Source organism: Phasianus colchicus, chromosome 5 (assembly GCF_987193195.1).
Source record: "Phasianus colchicus chromosome 5, bPhaCol1.hap1.1, whole genome shotgun sequence".
Taxonomy (NCBI): domain Eukaryota; kingdom Metazoa; phylum Chordata; class Aves; order Galliformes; family Phasianidae; genus Phasianus; species Phasianus colchicus.
Window position 1 is genome coordinate 57,063,357 of NC_143440.1, and position 8,747 is coordinate 57,072,103.

The 8,747-nt window shown below is 42.8% G+C and overlaps 1 long non-coding RNA gene across 1 annotated transcript; it reads right to left on the bottom strand.

Moving 5' to 3' along the window:
• Positions 1-3,498: 3,498 nt before the first annotated feature.
• On the bottom strand, positions 3,499-8,437 carry LOC149917955 (uncharacterized). The gene is made up of 5 exons (XR_016467374.1): positions 8,384-8,437; positions 8,128-8,233; positions 6,432-6,496; positions 4,130-4,255; positions 3,499-3,652 (listed from the first exon to the last, which is right to left on the bottom strand). It is a non-coding gene; the product is annotated as an uncharacterized LOC149917955 (long non-coding RNA).
• Between the last annotated feature and the right edge of the window lie 310 nt (positions 8,438-8,747).

The following is an 8,747-nucleotide window of genomic DNA, read 5'->3' on the forward strand; positions in this document are numbered from 1 at the left end:
GCCTTGCAGAGTAGCCCAAGGTAGAGCCTGCATCCTCAGATTAGTCTTAAAATGGCAGACAAAGATAACCACGTGAAAGTCCTGGAGAAAAGAGGTGATCTCTTGGGTAGATCAAGATGAAAGAGCGTTTCCAGCCATTGCTGCTCACTGAGATGTTCAGGACAGAGGGAACATCCGATTACAAAAGACCTGGAGAAAAATAGTACAGGGGATCTTTTAATAGACAGGGTAGGCACCGTCTTCCAATTCTTCACGACTGTCTCCATCTGCCAAGCAACACTGCTTCTGCCTTATCTGGATTGACCTTCAGCCAAATGGCTTTGATCCACAGCCCTGTCTCAGCCAGACTTTGGAAGAGGAGGGGAATGGCACAGTTGGGCATGGGTAACTGGAGCACAGAGCTGGGCACTGTCAGCGGGTGAGTCTATGGCACAGGGAGATTCTCCACCCCTTTCAGAGGAATTCATACATCTTTTGAGGAATATAAATTGAAAGAGCAAGGCTGATGGGATGGGACAAGCTGGAAATGGAGGAGGCTCTGGTCTAGTTTCTGACAGAATGGAGAGGCTGAGTGGAGGCCCCTTGAGCTCTGAACCAGATGTCTGCATATGCACTGACACCAGGATATAAATCTCCATGAAACTCGAGTAATCAGTAAAGAGATTCTGGTAGTTAAAAGACAAAAAAAAGGATTTGAGGTGGATGGAAATTTCTATAATTTTTTGTGCTCTCCATTTACCCCAAATCTCCCTAAATTATTTTACTCCAGAAATTCAACTTCCAATAAAAAAGTAAAAATAGCATTATGTTTTGGAAAGAGATTCGTGCATAGGTTTTGAGGGCTAGCAGAGGGAGGAAAGGATCATTCAGCCCATTGTACGCAGACTGATTTTTTCATTCTCATTTTCCTTCAATAGTGAAGATTATTTTAAAATGGAAAGAGAATCCTTAAAACTCTCCAATGTGCTGTAAAACATGATTTTGTGGAAAGCCTCAAACAAAAGTGGACAGCGTGCTCAAAGAACAAAGACCTTCTCTAAGAGATTGTCAGAATTTGGCTGAGAATTGCTGCATGAATTAACATCTTGACTACCCCTCCTTTCTTCCTTTCCATACCTCAGCAATGTCCATCCCTTAGAGATCTCATCCCTCTTCCTGCAGCACCTCCACACACGTCTTCCTCCAACCTACAGCTCCTGTGACATAGCTATTACCTGACTCTTGCTTTATCACATCACTCCTGCTTCCAAAAAGCCACATCTCTCCTAGCAGTAATAATAGCACTCCTGGGCAGAGGGCTGAGATGAAGGCACTTGGCACTATATTTTGTCCAGGAGTATTTGTGGCAGCTTGATTGGATTTAAATTGCCAAAGATCACGTGCAGAATCATACCGCAGGTGTGAATGGCAAAGTATTAGAAGGAAACATAAGATCAGATCAATCACAGATTCAGATTTGCTAAGAAGACACCTTCTGCATGGTTGAAATCTCGCTGCTTTCATGCCAGTCTATCAAGCAAAGGGGAATTAATGCAGCAGACTGAAGAATGTGTATGTGTGCAGAGGGAAGCAAAATCATTTAGAAATGCCTGGAGTAATATCTGAATTGAAGTGTTACTATGCAAGTTCCTTTCCTAAAGACAAAGAAAGTACTTACAAATATAAAGTTCCTGTCCTGGGCACATATGGCGTAACTGCAGGGTCATAAAGAAATGGCCCATTAAGGAATTAAATGCTCGTTTAGCATCTACCACGCCTGCTTTATCTGAGGACTTATCACAGTAATTGTTTGGTAGCATACTAAAAGTATGAGTATGTATCTCACCGTAGGCAAAGGAGAGTGATAAGAATAAGTTTTGGTGTTAGACATAACAATACACCTCCAAGAGGCAGTCAGTCAACAGGGGGGTGTGAGCCAGTAATGTTTTTAGACCTGTGAGATTTTGGAACTACAAGATTTAAGGGCACATTGGACAGTTTTGTATTTATGTAACATGTTTCACTGGAACAGATTGCCCAGAGAGCTGTGGGTGCCCTATCCCATGAGGTGCCCAAGCCATGGATGGGGCCCTGGGCAGCCTGAGATGGTGGGAGGTGTCCCTGCCCATGGAAGATGTTGGGGTTGGGTGATCTTTAAGGTCCATTCCAACCTAAGCCATTCTCTGATTCTCTATTCCAGGCATCAAGATCCTATTACTGGAAAGAACTGCTTGGGTTGAGAAAATACCAAACGCAATGTTTAGATGCAGCTGAAATTGTGGCACTTGTCTTCTCACTACCCATCAGCCCAAACTGACATCTGTTTGGGTAACTTCCAAGAGAAAAGGCAAATTTCAAAATATTGGGTGAGATGTGCTGTGAGAGTTCTTGTAAAGTGTGCGTGGAACTTTTCAAAGTCAGGAAGACACTGAGAAAATCCTATTTATGTGTAGATATAGCTTGATATGGCCATGGAAAGCAGATGAGCATATTCTACATGCATAAACGCACCCACTGCAATGTGTGCAAACTTCAAAGGTCGAAAATATTCCCCCAGCGAGTCCCACACACTTTTTCCTGTTCTGTGCAAAAGACAAGAGGATCCAATCAGCCATTTCTACCACGAAGAACCCTTGGAGGCATCTGGCCCAGCTATACACAACAGTCCATTCGTTTTATTTCCTCCTCCTTATGACAAAGCCTCATCCCAATGCACTGTTACAGCAGTTTGCTGCACAATCTCTTTGTTCCCCTGCAGGCCAGTCCATCAGCCTCCAAGAATCTAGACTTGATCATAAATCTATTTTCAACGCATTGGTGAAAACATTCACTTAAAATTATCTTGTTTTCCCTCGGGAAATTTTCAATTAAATAAACACATAATAATTATTTCCTTTAATTACTCATCTCTGTTTACCTGAAGCTAGGGCACCTTTGCCCTTTTACACATCAGAGAGCCGTCAGATTGATTAATTAGTATTTATTCATTCCTTAGTCTCAAAAATTACCTCTGTACTATGGCCATTTTAAGAAATATTAAATAAATGTCAAAGGGAACTTTTTTGCTAGACATTTAAAGCACAGGCTCAGTGCCTATGCCATGCTTGGAAGCTTTTTCTAATCCAAACCAATCTGCTGGGGCAGTTACGGATTGTTACCAACATTGAAAGGATCTGCTTAATTTGCAATGCTTTCCCTCACTGCACCACACTTACCAAACACCAGCAGGGTGTATCAGCGAGTCTTGAGCCAGTTGGGTGGTATGGAAGATGGAATCACAGAATGGTTTGAGTTGGAAGGGACCCTTAAAGGCCATCTGGTCCAATTCCCCTGCAATGAACAGGGACACCCACAGCTCCATCAGGTGCTCAGAGCCCCATCCAGCCTGACCTCGGGTGTCTGCAGGGATGGGACATCCACCACCTCCCTGGGCAACCTGTGCCAATGCCTCACCATCCTTATCATGAAAAACGTTTTTCTTATATCCAATCTAAATCTCCACTCTTTTGATAGGGACAAGGTTATTTTTTGATAGAACGAGGTTATTTCTTACAGCCGTACACCCCACAAGAAGCTTTCAGCAATGGGATGCAAGAATACACTTCTCTGGAACCTCCTAGGGACGTCTAATTCAGTTCCCAACCTCTACAGCTGTATCCAAGGCTCTGCTGACCTGGAAAATCACAGTTACAGTTAGTGCAAGCAACAGTCACCTGCTGCCCTGCCCAAACATTTGTGGAGTTCTGCTCTTTCTGCCCTTCACATCCCCCCAAAGCTCCCCACAGCTCCCGAAACCTGCTGCTTTTGCCTTAGCCTTAGAGAGCAGCATGCAGTCAGCTGGGATGGCAACAAGAAAGGGATGGATGATTCCTCTTAAGCCAGTATCAATATGTCTGATAAACTACATTATTATTAATGAAACCATCAATATCAAGCTGCAGCTCCCACTCCCAGCTCTTCTCCCAGACCCTTCAAGCCTTGCCAGGTCTCACCTGCCTCCTTCCAACTTCCCACCCAGCCCCTGTGATGCTGCACTTGTAAAATGGAATATTGATGCTGTAAGGAGGAGGGCAAATAGAATCAATCTGCCTTACACTTCTGAGCAGCCTCCAGCACTGGTGAAGCAGGGAAGGGGCTCTGTGACTTTTACCTCCCACAGAATCCTCCCAGGCAGGAAGGAATCCAGGTTGGGTTGATTGTTCTTTAAATCTGCTGGGTTGATTGTTCTTTAAATCTCAGTTCCATGTGGTGCTGCCATGTAGAGAGCGTTCTTTTACTAAAGGAAATATATAATATTTTAAATTTCCTGCACATCACTTCAGTTCACAATACACATCAGCCCTTCTATTGTATCCTAAAGTACTCCATGTTTGCTTCCTTGGAAATGCAGTGAGTATATGCATTTTCACCAAGTTATGTGATATTGTTTACTCCACAACATCACTTCAGACTCAATAAAACAAGGTTCCTAAAATCCTTTTTTCAGGCTGGATATCAGGAAAAGTTTCTTCAGCAAGAGGCACTGGAACAGCCCCGAAGCTGATGGACTTCAAGGAGCATTTGGACACCACTCTCAGACAAACAATCTGATTTTTGGGTGGAGCCAGAAGTTGGACTCACTGATTCTTATGGGTCCTTTCCAACTTGGGGTATTCTACAATTCTAAGGTCCTTCCAGTGGAGTGTTCACATGTATGTGCAAATCTCCACATGAATGTAAAGTACTGGTAGAGCACGGAACTGATCATCATCACCTTCAACAGCCAGCAATCAGGATACAGGCACATCAAAACGTGCCATCAAAGGATTTAAGAGATTCTACAAATAAAGCTTCAATAAACATGGCTGAGCTGCTCACACGTGTGAAGCTAGTCATGTATGTACACATTTGAAGAATCAAGGCTTATAGAACCGGGACACAGGGGGGAGTTAGAAGATAATTATCCAAAGAGACCTACAATAAATATCTGTGGCCAAACAGCACCATATGTACGGTATATTGATTTGGTAGTAAAGGGATTATTTGAGTGATAGTGTCTATTCTGTATATAATTCAAATACAACAGATGGGAAATTGGCATGCCCTGTAAAATACAAAATTCAATATTCACCCAAGTGGGCTGATAAATTATCATAAACCATTTATGAATATCCCTCAACCATGAAGCCTAATAATAAAATAAAATTTTAAAAATGGAACTCTTAGTCTAGCTCTATCAAATGGCAGAGATAGAGGCATACTCTGGAATAAGGACCCTGTTCTGTTATCTGAACTGATCCTAGGTTTGGTCCCACCAAACCCAATAGAATGCACATTACCACTAGTGATAAAAGAGGGAGACCATCCTGAAAGGGAATACTGATCATGAGAGAGGCTGGCATGAACTGGTAGGTTTCAAAGAAATGAATATGAAGACATAGCTTCATCATTAGCCTTCTTTCCAAGCAGACTTGTATTTACATTGGCCATGATGTGGACAATGGCAGTCCCTGATGTGTTTGGACATCAGGGCTACTATGGGTAACAGAAAGGAAAGCCAAATAGGAAACAAACCTCAGTCCACAGCAACCCACTGGGATGAAGTGCCTCTCTTCACATCCCTCCAGACAAGGGGATGCCCACGCACATAGAAACCAACTGTGGCCTACCATGAGCTCCACAAGCACGGATCACGAGAAAAAAGTAAGAATTCATAACAACAGAAGTATCCAAAAGTCCAAAGGAGGTTGGTGTCTGACCAAAGGAAACTGTTAGCCTGGCTAGGAAGCAGGGCAAATTCATTGTCTCTACCCAGATGGTGGCATTCAGCATAGACAAGTGTGCAGGAAGGAATTTCTCTCTTACAGAGAAGAGCTCGTACCAAATCTTAAGTGGACAGCCAATACGATGCATGAAAATTAGTCTTCCTTCTGTTAGTTTAGGTGCCTGATAGACTCTTGTCTAGACTGAGTTGCTGCACGTTCTTGATAAACCTGTTGTAAGCTGTTAAGAGTATTGATAGGAAGTCAGCCAGCATGGTGCCATCTGGACCAGGTCTAGCCAGTTTCCATGGCCATGGCTCGTGATGGACATGCTGTCATTTTCAGTTATTAACCAGACAAGAAAAAATAACCCCACCTCACACTCCTATCAGCGAATTGTTCTAGAAATAATAATAGAGCTGCAGTGAACAAAGATTCTGAAGATCTCACCCTTGAGAAGAGAAACCCTTTGGAATTTCTCTGTGTTTATTTTGCAGCATAACTCTCGGAGGAATTCTACTTTTTGTGATATACAGTTGTATCCAAAAAAGGTATCTAGACAAAAGAACATCTATTGTGAGCATCTCTGCCGAGAAAAAATTAAGGCTTGCTTTCTGCCACAGAAACGATTTTCAGAATAAGGTGGAAATAATTCAAAAGGAATTTATAGTTAGGGGATTAATCCTCAAAGGAGGCAGAAAAATAAATTACCTGATTTTTAATATCTCTTAGCATCCAGCAGCTCCATTCTGATTTCTCCTTGAAAGAAAGACCACCTGTTAGAGCACCAAGATATGGATTTATCTAACAGTCTTTGGAAAAACACACTCATTTTTGCTCTTCAGAGATCAACTCAGTATTGTACATCTTTGCATTTAACTGCTCTATCCGTAAACTGACACAGCTGGAAAAAGTCCCATACATAATGAATATATGATTCCTCTGCAAAACTCACTGTATCCCTAGGGTATAAACCCTCGTGTTATTAAATTTCAAATATTTAGAGGATGACTACAGATGAGAGTAGGAGGCTGGAATTGTTTCCCTGTCTCCATCATGGACCTGCTAGCCAGAACACTTCAGTTCAAGCTTTCTATTTAACTGCCTACACTTTGTTTTTCCTATGGAGACCACATAGTCCTTGAGGATCTCTCATTAGCAGAATCTGACACCTCTATGTCCCAGGCTCCAGTGAGGCCATGACTCACTGTAATTGTACAGCTCATTATCAATATGTGCTAGCTTCTTCAAGGAACATTCAGGAAAGGAAAGGGAAGGTGCACGTGTCCTTTCAATGTTGTGCACAAAGGCTGTTACAGAAACAGAAGAAAAAGCTGAAGACATTCCAAGTCATCTTTGGAACTCAGCCCTGGTGATAATGGTGCTGAGTAGAGCTGTGATACAAAACATTCCATTTGAACTTAAATACTTTACAGACGTGAACCAGACCTCACAGCAGCGTCCCAGGTAGACTTCACAGCAATTTCTCAAGTTGATGTGCCCTGACATCTCTCTCCTCATTTTGTTTCCTTAATTGTGCATCTTTGTCTAGCACACAAAATCACCAGATTATCAACACAGAGCACCTCAAGAGACCCTCCTAAATCCATAGTAAATGAGTGTCCTGACTTTCAAGATCTTGCAGCTGTCCCTGTTGATCCTGCTTAGTCTAAGGCAAAGAACTCCATGAAACTCCTCTGCTCTGTTTTATGCCTTGACTTGAGCTTTGAGACCGCTGGGATGTGGGCTAAAGATACATCTTTTTTGGAATCATAGAATCCTAGAATGGCCTGGGTTGCAAAGGAGCACACTGCTCATCCAGTTCCAACCCCCTGCTGTGTGCAGGTCACCAACCAGCAGCCCAGGCTGCCCAGAGCCACATCCAGCCTGGCCTTGAATGCCTGCAGGGATGGGGCATCCACAGCCTCCTTGGGCAACCTGTTCCAGTGCCTCACCACCCTCTGGGTAAAAAACTTCCTCTTAATATCCAACCTAAACCTCCTCTGTCTCAGTCTAAAACCATCCCCCCTTGTCCTATCATTATCCACCTTGTAATCAGCCATTCCCCCTCCTTTTTTTTGGGTTTCCCTCCTGTTTTCTTGGCAGTGGGTGTTGACAGTGGCAGCAGTTTGCACACTACTGATCTCAATCTATGTCCATGAAAATGGGAACCCAGCCCATCCTCGATCCTTTTTGAGGGAATGCCATCTCAAATCCAAACTCTGACCACAGGAAAGCCTTGCCAACGCTATGCCATCTTTCTTCACAAATAAAGGCTTTAGGCTCTGATGCTCCACAATGTTAGCTGCCATGTAAACTCAATCTTTTTCATCCTCCCAAGAACGATTTCTACCTGTTCACTTTGCATGATAGAAGGTCTGATCACACAAATGCAGGTTTGTCTTACCTCCCTGTTGCTTTGCCGTTTGCTTTACGAACAATGCAAGCGATGCTGCTTTTATAGCTGTACAGATTTTTGCACCCCAAAGTAGCAGTGCACTGATGTGTCATTGCTGTAATTAAGAAATACAAAAATGATTTGTTAGCGAAGAGAAAAAAAAAAAACAAGACAGAAAGAAAGAGAAGCCCCCTGCAACATAATTGGTCACTGCTATGAATCTGCACTCAGGGGACAGATAGCACGACCAGAGGTAATAGCTTACACACGTATTCTTGAGCTGTGCAATAGATGGAAAAGTGTCCCAGATGGATTGGGCAGGGGCTTAGTTCCGGGATTATGATGAGACAGTGGGTAATTATTGAGTGGCATTGCCTCAGCGCTGATTATATCTGCAAGCTTGTTCCTTTCCTTCAGAGGAAAGCATTGATAAAGATAAACCATGCTGCTCTATGTCCTTCATGTAGCACAAAACAACACATTTCAATCTAACAGGATCAGGTCTCCACTTTGATCACAATCTGTTACCTAGATGTCTTTGCAAATTAATCAGCCCTGCTTGTTTAGCTCCAGTCAGTTTGTACTGCTAAATTAATAAATGTACTAGGAGCAACAGAATACATAATTAA